Here is an 11566-nt window from a genome sequence, read left to right on the forward strand (position 1 = left end):
CATTAACTTAAAGGCACGGTCAAACCATGCTACAGAGCAAACGTTGAATGTATTATTTGCACTCGACGTTTCAAGACGTACTACGATCACGAGTAACCAGAAAATACTTCCCCTGCCATATTGATCCCATCGTTTAGGCGCCTTGGGTGACTTGGTCGGTATTTATGCAGCAAACCACGCATTCAACGCCACTCGAGCAAATTAGTCATACGGCTTACAGCAAATCGGCATCATTTCCAGCAGTGGTACCAACCATAGCCCCGCGAAGAACACAATGTTGCGTTGAGATCACGGTCACGAGATCAGATCAGTTGATCAGAACAGTTGAGATCACGAGATCAACGTGATCACAATGATCACGTTGAGATCATTGCGTTCGGATCGATTGAGATCCGAGTAGCTCCAACTGTAGACTAACTTTACCCTATCCTGTTCGCCCGATTGCACTGTGGACTTAACGTGCTTCACCGTCTATCCTGGTCGCCCGATTGCACTGTGGACTTAACGTGCTTCACCGTGTGATGACCGCCTGTGATAAATGCCTCCCTCCCCTTAGAGCATTGATCGCCTTCAGTGGGAATGGGACCATCGTGTAGATATGCCAAGAACCCATGCGTCCGCCCATCACGGCGAGACGACAGCCACCCACCGCCCTGCTAACTGGAACAGCCGTACCACGGCGATGGCGAACAATGCCCAAACAGGGCGAATGGTATGAAGCGCCCGAACCTGATCAATCAGATAGGAGTTCCACGAGTCGACCCTTGCACACGTGCTGCAGCGGAACAAACAGCGGCAGATGCGGACGGGAGGTCAAACAGGCCCCGCTGGCCCCGGCACACACCCCTGAGAAATGGCGCTGGCCAAGCGCGGGCCAAACACGGCCAAGCGCGGGCCAAGCGCGGGCCAAACACGGGCCGAGCGCAGGCCAAGCGCGGGCCGATTGCGGGCCAAACACGGCCAAGCGCGGGCCAAGCGCGGGCCAAACACGGCCAAGCGCGGGCCAAGCGCGGGCCAAACACGGCCAAGCGCGGGCCAAGCGCGGGCCAAACACGGGCCGAGCGCGGTCCAAGCGCGAGCCAAACACGGCCAAGCTCGGGCCAAGCTCAGGCCAAACACGGGCCAAACACGGGCCGAGCGCAGGCCAATCGCGGGCCCGGGCCAAGCGCGGGCCAAGCGGCGCTGTCATTTCCAGGGAAACCGCTGCCAATACAGACTGGCAACGGCAGGATAAGAACGCCTTCAGTGCGTCTGCCAGGCTGGCTGCTCCATCCATAATGATGTCCTTCGGCCCACTTTTGTTCATTGCTGACTTGATAGGCTTGTATGCTGTGCAGCTTAGAGACCACACCTTGAAGTGTGTAGAGGTGATGCGTGCTACACCGACAAACTAATGCTCACCAAATAACATGGTCTTTGCCGTGCTTTGAACTCAGCTCCAATAATGCCCTTTCCTAATGTAATTTCAGAACTGTAGCAGAAAGTTATGCGGTGACGTATTTAGCTCTTCCCGTCTCTGTCCCACTCCACGTTATTGGTAACCTCATCCTCCAATGATGACCCCCGTGTCACAGAACATCCAATGCAAGGGCCGTCACCACCGGGCGGGCTGAGCAGGCGTGGCCCCCTGGCGGCAATAGGCGCCCTCTTGGACTACGGTCAAAATCCCCAAATCGGCGGTCTACCGTCCAGAACCCAGCTTGGACCACCTCAACTCATCGGTCAGATGCCCTGGCGTCGGATCATGATAACGCCCCGTCCCTGCCCGCGGGTTCAATGATTAGATGGGCCAGGCCCGAGTTTGACCTTCGGCTGCTCTATGCATCACCAATGGGAGGCCCCTCGCGTGCGAGCACGCTGCGCCGGTGACCGCGGCTGCCGCCGGTGACGAAAACTGGCCGCTGGCTGACTACCCGGCGTGTGACCCGTCGTGTGCCTGCGACACTGCTCCGATGACCTCTGTCGTGTCTGCAGGGCGGGCACGGCCCCGACCCCGCCAGCCGGGCCAAATGACGCAGCTGAAGGCGAACCCCAAACCGCCCAGCTGGAAGGAAAGAGAGGTCAACGGCAACTGTGAGTTTGGCGTCAAGAGCTACCTGCACCAGTTCTACGATGGGCCCGAGTCGGTCGACCTGGACCTCTACGAGGACGAGGTATCTGCTGCCAGCTTTCGGAGCTGGATAAACCATAGGCATGCAAGCTGGAAATGGATGGGGTCTGGTAGGCCACTGCAAACCCACTTCCACACAAGTTTGGCATGGACTCCGCTTTGATGCATGGAAACAATTTATTTAAAAAAGGCTTCTCCCGCTCAAATTTGAGACGTACCCAAGCCCCTGAGATAAAAATCTATATTGCTACCAGTCCAAGGTTCTAAACATATGATGCCCGCACCGAAAACGTTTTTGTTTAAGCAACTGCTTTACTTCTACGCAGTGCGTTCTTAGTTACATAACCAATGATGAATTAGTGTCTGAAAACAGCGGAATTGATCCGACTCATGAAGAGACACCGATGTGACTGGCCTGATGCACTCAGACAGACTGCAGGGGCTACATGTCACCTGAATCGCGTCATTATCTGTCATACATGATATAAGAAAGTCCTTCAGCTCCTGCTTTTCGACATTATGAGTTCAAAGATATTATGTATAGTCAACAACCTTTGCTTTACCAGGAGGTACTGGTAACACAACGTTGTAATGCTAAGTAATGATTAAATTAACGACATTCAATATTTTGAGCTTTGGTCATCCTTAAGGATGATGATGGGCACTGCTCAAATATTGAGCACCGTCAGCGTAATCGTTGTTTAGCGCTACAACGAGTTTGACTGGTGCTTCCTGGTATATTTAAGATCTTTAACTCAACATAAAAGCTTCAACTCATAATGCTGCATCTGTTGGTTGCCTGAAAGCAGTGATGATGCCGCGATAAGCCTGTGCTTCAGGTATGAAACGTGCCGCCCAAGCGGCTCTTTAATTGATCGCCACTTGATGGATCGTATAATTTTGCTTGGATACCTACCAGCCAGCAAGTAATGGAAGCCATATTTAAGCGGCTTGGGCAAGTAATACTGGGTATAAATGCATTATTTACTTATTAAGACACTCCCAGTTGAATCACGGTTATAAAACGTTTCGATTCATTCCAGTGCCGTTCGGATTGCACCGAAAAGACTATTGGCTCCTTGAGGTTCCTTTAATCCAGCCATCTTTTGTAACATCAGCATGATACGGAAGACGGTAATGCATATGGTCAGGGAACCAACTCGGTACCGGCTTGTAGCCGTGTAATTAGGCAGGCAAATGATCAGGCTTAGTTGACAACGATGGTTGGAAAATCCGTTTGCCTTTATTTCATATCCATGGCAACGATGTACCACCTGCCTGCCTGCCCGTCTCTTGCACCACTGAAATGTCAAGGCCTGATGGAAGCACGTAAAGTTTAATGCCACCTGGTGGGAGCGCTCTGATTATGTGTTTGCTCATTCAGCGACTGGAAACATTGATTCTGACCATCTGGTTACTGTCGAGGTGGAAACGCGTAATGCAGTCATTTCATACGACCCCGCAACTCCGTCTAGAGCCGTATTCATTCCTTCACCACTCAATTGACTCCGGGTTTTACAACTGCATCCAAAGTGGTGTGAGACAGGTTAGCAATGCAAACTAGCTCTGGTGATTCTTGCTGTAAAAACTATGTTATTTACTGGATTCTCTGCTGTTGTCACGCAAAGGCAGGCTGTAGGAGTTTGAGCGGATGCAACACATCTAAATATAAGCCGTCACCAACTCTATCTCCGCGCTTTGGTGGCAGGGAAATGTTGTGAGGCGAGTTCTGATATTTCACCGTCCAAGTTTCTTCACACCCTTCCATCATGATGTGCTAGTCGCCGAACTCGAATAAAACCTTCAATCGCGCGAATCACCGTCCCCACCGTCCCTAACAACTTCAAGCAACGTAAATCACCGTCTCTACGCGCACCCTCACTCCCCCACACCGTCGTGTCCGCTAATGTCACTTCGGCACCTTCAGAGCTCATGTTACCTTCCCTAGGAGTTCGAGAAAGAGCTGGCGCGGCGCCGCGGCCGCGGCCGACGCCGGCATCTCTACTGCGCCGGCTGGCTGCGGCCGCTTCTCATCCTCTCCCTGCTGCTGCTGGCGTCGGCCGGCGCGTTCCTGCTGCTGCTGCTGCTGCTGCCGCCGCGGCTGGCGCTGGTGACGTCAGCCACTGACGTCACGGCCGCTCAGCTGGCGGCACTGGCTGCTGCCTGCATCGGCGCTGCGGGCACCCTCATCGCTGTCTGCCTCATGCTGGAGGTCAGTAACGCAACGATAGTGCTGAGTGTATGCTGAGAGCAGAGTATTGAGCTGCGACGAGTGCTGAGTACCAACTGGGCAGCGATGGACACCGGATAGGGGCGGGGACCTACTTAGTACACAGTGGTGCGATAGGAGAAGGCTCTGGGAATGATCATATCTAAAACGATGAGTTTATGTGAGTGCCGTCACCTACCTATCCGAGCTTCTTTAATGCTGCCCTACCCGTTGAAACGTGAGCGTCAATTTATGTAAATTCTTCGGCGAGTAGTTAAAAAACCAGAAGGCGAAGAGCAGTATTTTCAGTTCATAAACGTGCAATACCTAATATTGTGTAAATATTTACGTACACTATCTTCGTTCTCTATACCCATTACGCGCCAATGTACACCAGGTAAAATTATCTATTTTCACGCACTCACTACATTGCCTCTGAAAGGCCATCGGCTGGGAAGGATGCAACCAAAATTTTCCTGTAATCCCAGAAAAAGAGTAATGGGTGGAGAATACAAGACAACTTTTTGTGCAAGCTGCTGGCACGATGTCACCTCTGTTAAACCAGAGTGCGGCGCGGTGCCCATGTGCGCTATTGTGGGCGGCGTGCCCGCGCCAGGCACCGCACACCGCCCCGCTTATCACGGCCGCGCCCCGTCCGACGGAACTGCAGGCTAGTCGAAGCCACGTGGCCTCGGCCTCTGGCCCAATCAGCGGCGACCCTCGGTGGGGCACGGACGAGGTCAGGCACGGGACGCGGACGAGGGGTCAGTCGGATGCTAGCTCCCGACTGGCAAGGTAAGCGTTCTGTATGTCGCCCGTCCTCCCCTTGAGCCGCTGGAAATGGCTGAAATGTTGGTACCCCACCTAGCCTAAGGCTGACGGCTCGGGGCAGTTCCCGAAAGTCACCGTCCTGTCCTTCTACCAAGCTCTACTGGAAGCTCAGTGGTAATGAGCTCCGCCGCCGCCCCGGGAGATGTATACGTATAATGATATTGTGTATGTAATAAACCAGCATGGTTTGAGCGAGTGAGTTGGAGCGGTGTCTGGCAGAGCAAATCCTCGCGGGTCGGATTAGGTCATAAGTATTCACGCTGACTAATTGTTGCAAAGTTTTGGACATCACTCTTGTAAATCTAATTTTTGGTGGGAAAAGAATACTGGTAGACATAAAAAGTAAGTCACGACATGCAATCTGATAAACACCTACCAAAAATAATTGCGCATCGGATTGCGTGCAACCCTATATTGCTGATTTCGTGTCCCTCGCGTCGATTTCACGCTCAGTCCTCGCCCCTACTTCAGGTAACTTAAGGATCGATAGCTTAAAGCTTCCAAATGTCTCCTGAGCAGTCAACGAACCCAGATGTTCGACGGGAATGGCGACACTCTCTACCCTTACTTAGGGCACGCTCGAGCAAACTGTTCAGCTGGAGGTGCCGAGAATACCCCAGCGTCGAGCAACACCACCTAGCGGTTGTGCGCAGACGTCCTCTTCCGGTCGTTATCACGTGACGAACCGCGTGGCTAGGCCAACAAAGTCACGTGGACAACATGAAGTCGCGTGGCCTGCTGTTCGGTCATCGCCCTGTTGCAAAACGCTGCAATCAGAACGAGGCGAGCAAGCACGTAAATTGTCTTGAAATGTGTCTGGTCCATACTGAGTGACAGCGCTGAAGGTCCGGACTGGGCTGCCTGTCACGGTAGCTCTTCAAGCCGCGGGCCTCACGGACAGCTCTCGTATTGATCGAAGTTTCTGTCAGTCAATAGCCATTTAATTTGCTTTAGCTCAGTTACGTCCAAATCCAATCCAGCTGTCCGGCATATCCTGCTTAACTCATCTTTATCGGATGACGTGACCGGCCCCCAATGCTTGTGACTGTCCCTTGGGAGGTGGCTTGTTTGGCAGTTAACCACTCGCACGACAAGGTCACCTACACAGCGGGTTCGTTTACGAGGGCAGCACGGATATGGAAGCTCTATGTCAGCACGTCAAACCCCCAATAACTTATTCTCAACTTGTCCATTCACACGATCTTCCGTAATCGAGCTTACCGAATCCTGCGGGATCACTTCAGAGATGGAAAGTGGTGTCAGCCAGCGGCCAAACCAGGCGAAGCATCCCAGAGGTTGGCCGGCTTGTGCATTCCTGATTTTGGAACGCTGTACAGTTCTGATGCCGCTTTCAAGCACATAAAAACATTCCAAAACATAGTGAGGGCACTGATCAGCGCTATCCACACGCGATCTTGCGCCGGGACAAACAGCACAGGCTGATGACCTACGGGTTCATCCAGCATGACCGGTGCTGTGCATGCTGGCACCCAGAGCTTACCGATTTACCCCCAGCAAAATGGGAAACATTTTATATCGTGTGCCGCGAAACGACTACCTCGCCACGTCCGCTCGACTTGGTCCGTCGCTGGTTGCACATCTCCCTCTGGATTCCTTGTCACATGGGTAGAGAGGAAATGGCCCGAGACGGCCAGACCACGGCGCTGAGTCGGGTGGACATTTTGGGAAAGTTTGGTCAACGGTGTGGTGAACGGAGGGACTTGGGAAATATCTGGATACCGTCAGGAATCGCTCAGTATATTAGTGACATTATTTGTTGTTGATAATAAGTCTCCTTAAGTCAGCGAACCAACGATTTGTGAAGCAACCCTGCATCGTTTTCCCAATTCTTCCAACACGCCCAGACAAAACAAAAACTGGAAAAGGGCAAAGCTCATGGGAAAAGGTGGGTGGGTCACATGTGTGTGGAACGCATTTGGGTTAAGTGGTGGGAATGAATGGGCATTGCTGTGACCCGTGACCCATGCGTACAAGCCTGACCGGATAAAGTAAAGGCCGTCTGAACGCCACCCCTATGTTTCCCACTTTCATAAAGGTCGACATTTTCTACCGTGTTGATGCACGCAGAGTATGGGCGTCAAAACGACCTACCCACCGTCTTTTTTGGGCCGCTCCCCCCCCCCCCCCTCTTCCCAACGCTGACGGTGTTCCTCGCCCGCAGATCAAATCAAACTTGTGCGGCCGGCGAGAGCGGCGCGCGGCCCGTGGCGAGCCGATGTTCGTCGCGACCGCCACCCCGCCCAGTCCAGTGCAGACCAAGGTCCCCGCCACCGCCGAGCTCATCTCCATACAGCCGGACGCCGCGCCGCGCTATGACGTCACGCAGTAGCTCTGACGTCACAGGGGGGCCGCGGTTGACTGCGCGAGGCGGGCTTCAGTATCGGGCTGGGGAGGTGTGTGCGGTCTGGGAGGTGGGCTCGACACACCAGCCGGAGAGGCGCGAGCCTCGCCTGGGTGATACCTCGGGGTGCGCGGGTAGCGCTGTGAGGCATACATATATCAGTATTTTGTAGTGTACCTCGCGTGTGTGCCAGGGACGTGACTCCGTTATCGAGGTGGAATGTGCCCAGTCGCATTGCTGCTGCTATGTGGGAACCTGTCATGGCTAGAGAAAAAAAGATGGGCCATTAAGCAGGCGTTGTCTTCACGTTAGAACGTCTCCGCAGACGTTAGAACTTCCTAGCGTATCCAAGCCAAGCTAATCAATTGTCCGTCACCAATTCCGTTGTGTTCGATGTGTAAATTGGGCACGCAAATTAATATATGAAAACTCCATCGATTCAGTACCACTTCCACCGAATAAATACGCAGACTTAAATCGCGACGAACAAATTTCGAGTCTCACAAACATCACTGGTCTCACAAATGACAAACGCGCTTTATAATGTGGATGACATTGATATCGCACTGGGAGAGATCTAAGTCGATTATTTTGCCCGAGCAAACCCATTATCGCATTAGACGAATATGTCAAAAAGCCATCGCTGTGAATCGAGGACGTACGAAATCCGCAAAAAATGAGGAAGAGGGGAACATAAATCCCTTTTTCGATTTCATCTTTTCCCTTACATCGCTGTAATGCTAATGATTTATAGCTTCCAAGGAAGGTGGAAGATCATAACGAACTGGCATGCTTTCACGTAACATTAATTTACGGGTAAAATTGGGCTAGTTATAAGCAGCGCTTGCCCAACTCTTGACGTCGGCAAGTACAGGTATGTGTGTAGACACTTCAGATGGTATCGGGGATGTAGACGTTCTAAGAATTCTCAATAGATATGACGGCGAAGAACTTTTGTCTTACCTTGCTAGACGCTGACTCCTTTCGTCGTTCCATTAAACGAACAATGAAAACGCTCTGCTCCATACAGCGTAAACAATAACCGCGAGAAGAAATACACAAAATGCAAAACGTGTCAAGTCAGCAGCAGTTCGGTATCCGCATTCGGCGGAAATCGACGAGCCCTTCGCTTTTAACGAAACTGGTGCCAACGACAGCACAAGATGCGCTGGTGCCTTACGTACAGGCTTTTTGTTACGTCCGTCGAATAAGACGCTGATTTGACGGACATCTATTCATGGATGCTGAGCGGTTCGAATTCCAGAGGCATAAACGATCAGCCGCTTTATGTCGACAGACGTGATGCGTGCTATATACTATCCGATTTGGAATGATATACAGACTCCGAAAATGCACTCAAAATAATCCTAACCCATACAGGTTGAAAGAATCTGCCGTTTTTTAAGTTGATAATCTTATCTTTTTTTGCATACTACATTTTTCCCACTGACTTCAGCACAAAACTCAGCGAAATGGAAAAGCCCAACCCTTCGATTTATCTTAAGTCGCTACTAGGGTAGAACACCCAAGATAACAAGGGCATCTCTTGGCGTTTTCAGGGGCAACACAAACTGTGGGCTCCATAGGTCATCGAATACAGATCGATATTCGACATGGACATCTGTAACATATGGATGGACATGATGATAATGCTGAATAAGCAGCGCAAAACGACGGGTTGAAACCGATCTAAGACTGCTTGAAGTCAAATGTGCATACCAATTGCATCAACGTTTTCAGGTGTGAGAAGTAAGGCGACCAAAACAGGGGTAAGATCTTGTCAGGTAAAGTGGTAACCCTCCACTGCAAGGAAGCGTAAATGACACCTTCCTTTTCTGAGAGTGTATGCAGTGCAGAGTCGAATGGAATCGTGCTAATTCTGTTACTCATAAATGTCTGCAAATTTCTGTTTTTGATCAAACTCTTTCTGACCCAATGAAGTAGACCCGCTGCTTCCAACGGGATACCCTACGACATGGAATACCCCGGGTCCTATTTTCTTTAAAATGGGTACAAGTGAAGAGCATTCCATATGACGAGAGAAACTCGGATATTTGTGGGGGATCAAAATCTATGACCTATAGAGGTCATCAAATACCAGATCGGTACAAGGCAGGGGTCAATATAATACAAGATGCTGAACAAGCGGGGGAAACTGAAATGTTCAAACCGATTTAAAACTCTTTTAGTCAAAACCCAACCATGGCATCAAAGTTTCAAGGTGAAAGAGGAAGGTGACCAGACCAGGATTGCGATCATGTCGGATCCCGTGATCACCTTGCGCGGAGAAGCACACATGAACATTCATGGATCAAACATGTAGTGGTGACTTGAATGGTGCCAACTGCAACATCAAATTACGGTTTGTTCAAAATATAAACCCGTAAATGCCTGGACGATATCAGTGTCTGGCGTGATACGCTAATCCCTATTGAGCTCAACATGGGGCACTACGACCTGGAAATCCTGACCCCTTCTACTTTGTTAAACCAATTCAAATGTCGAACATTCAGATAACAAACAGATTTCCCGGCTTTTCGCAGACACCACAAACTTTGACTTCCAGAGGTCACCGAGAGCAAAAGCGATAATCGGTATCCGGCGATCGTAACATGTAATGCTAGACAATGGCGGTAAGCTGAATTGTTGAAGCCGATCTAAAACTTAGATCTTAGAATAAAGGCGACCGACCGGAGTTGCAGGCAGGCCGGGTCATGTTATAACCCTGCACAACAGGTATAAATGACGCCTTGTCAAAGAGTGCCAGAATGCGGAGTCCAACCGTGCTAGCTACAACATCGTAGGTCGCTGAGTTCATAACGTAACCTTGCACAAGGTTTTGACGTCACCTGGCATCACCTCAATCCTGGTTCGTTCGCCTTTTTTCTTTTACCTTTCAACTTGGATTCAATTGGTGTGTACATTTGACTAAAAAAGGTCTAGCTCGGTTTCAACATGTCAGTTTAGCTTGCTTATCCAGCATCACGTATCACTATTGTCTGTACCAATGTCGATGTTGTCTTCTGTGATCTCTTGTGGTCACATTTTTTGCCGCAGCGGCCAAAGCCACGAGATGTCTCTTCACGTAAGCGTCGTTCTGACTGCACTGTTATGTGACAGAATCACGTCAGGAGGACCCAGGACCCAAACCAAGTATACCGTTACGTGACGAGCAAAAACGGTTCAAGATCTAAACACACGCATCTTTGTTCGCGAGACCTAAATAGTGCACTTTCCGTACTGGTCTTCGCCATCTTCACAAACAGCTTAAGATGATGACGGCGTTGCCAGCCTTTTGCATTGCCTACGTCGCACGGGGTCTGGCGCAAATAATACAATTTCTGAAACGGAAATGCGCAACAAAGCGTTCCGCAGATTGCCTCCACCATTCCGCACCCAGCGGCGCCGCTTCGTCAATTACGCCACGTGCTGCTGGCATGAAAACATATTGCAGACGAGACATTCCTTTCCAAGGCATCAACACGATTTCTCGTGGCCGCCGTTGGCGCTGACGCCGATTCCTAGAAATGTTGTGTACCCCAACGCATATCTCTCGCTATTTTACCAATGGTAAAAAACGACGCAGCGTATCAGAAGCATCCATTATTCAAATTTCCCCAGTCCTCAAGCCCTGCGAAAACGCTGAGAGCGCAACTTAAGCCTAGCGATCACCAGCGGGCCTCTTGCGCGGAGAAGCCCCGCCCCCTCCTCGCTCAGCGGCCCGCCCGCGCTCGCGCGGCTCAGCGCGTTCGCCAGCCGGCGTCAATCCCCTCGTTATCGTCAATCGACTGACGCGGCCGGCCGGCGTCCGAAGCTGACCGCGTCGACCGATCCGCTCCCTTGGGGCGCCGCTGCAGTCAGCTGCTGGCACCGCCAGCTGATTGAGCGGCTGAATGCCAGGGCGCGAGCGCCGGTAGCCTCGCCGAGGGACGGCGGGAGTCTCCCGCACCCCGGGCAGAGGCTCTGCCAGCGTGGAGGCGTGGGAGGCAAGACAGCTCCGTGTTGATTGCCGATGGAGTGGCGAATACGCCAGGCGTCGATGCGATACGGAGGC

General features: G+C 51.4%; 2 long non-coding RNA genes across 2 annotated transcripts in view; both read left to right on the forward strand.

Annotated features, from left to right (window-relative positions):
• Positions 1-4098, forward strand: part of LOC119105796 (uncharacterized) — a 19028-nt gene extending 14930 nt beyond the window's left edge. The window contains exons 2-3 of the long non-coding RNA XR_005095069.1: positions 1975-2153; positions 4059-4098. This is a non-coding gene — a long non-coding RNA (uncharacterized LOC119105796). The remainder of the gene's footprint in view (positions 1-1974; positions 2154-4058) is intronic.
• A 92-nt stretch (positions 4099-4190) lies between these two features.
• On the forward strand, positions 4191-7950 carry LOC119105797 (uncharacterized). Its single transcript, XR_005095070.1, has 2 exons — positions 4191-4322; positions 7333-7950. It is a non-coding gene; the product is annotated as an uncharacterized LOC119105797 (long non-coding RNA).
• Positions 7951-11566: the final 3616 nt, after the last annotated feature.

Source organism: Pollicipes pollicipes, unplaced genomic scaffold (assembly GCF_011947565.3).
Source record: "Pollicipes pollicipes isolate AB1234 unplaced genomic scaffold, Ppol_2.1 Scaffold_6138;HRSCAF=7277_pilon_pilon_pilon, whole genome shotgun sequence".
Lineage (NCBI taxonomy): Eukaryota > Metazoa > Arthropoda > Thecostraca > Pollicipedomorpha > Pollicipedidae > Pollicipes > Pollicipes pollicipes.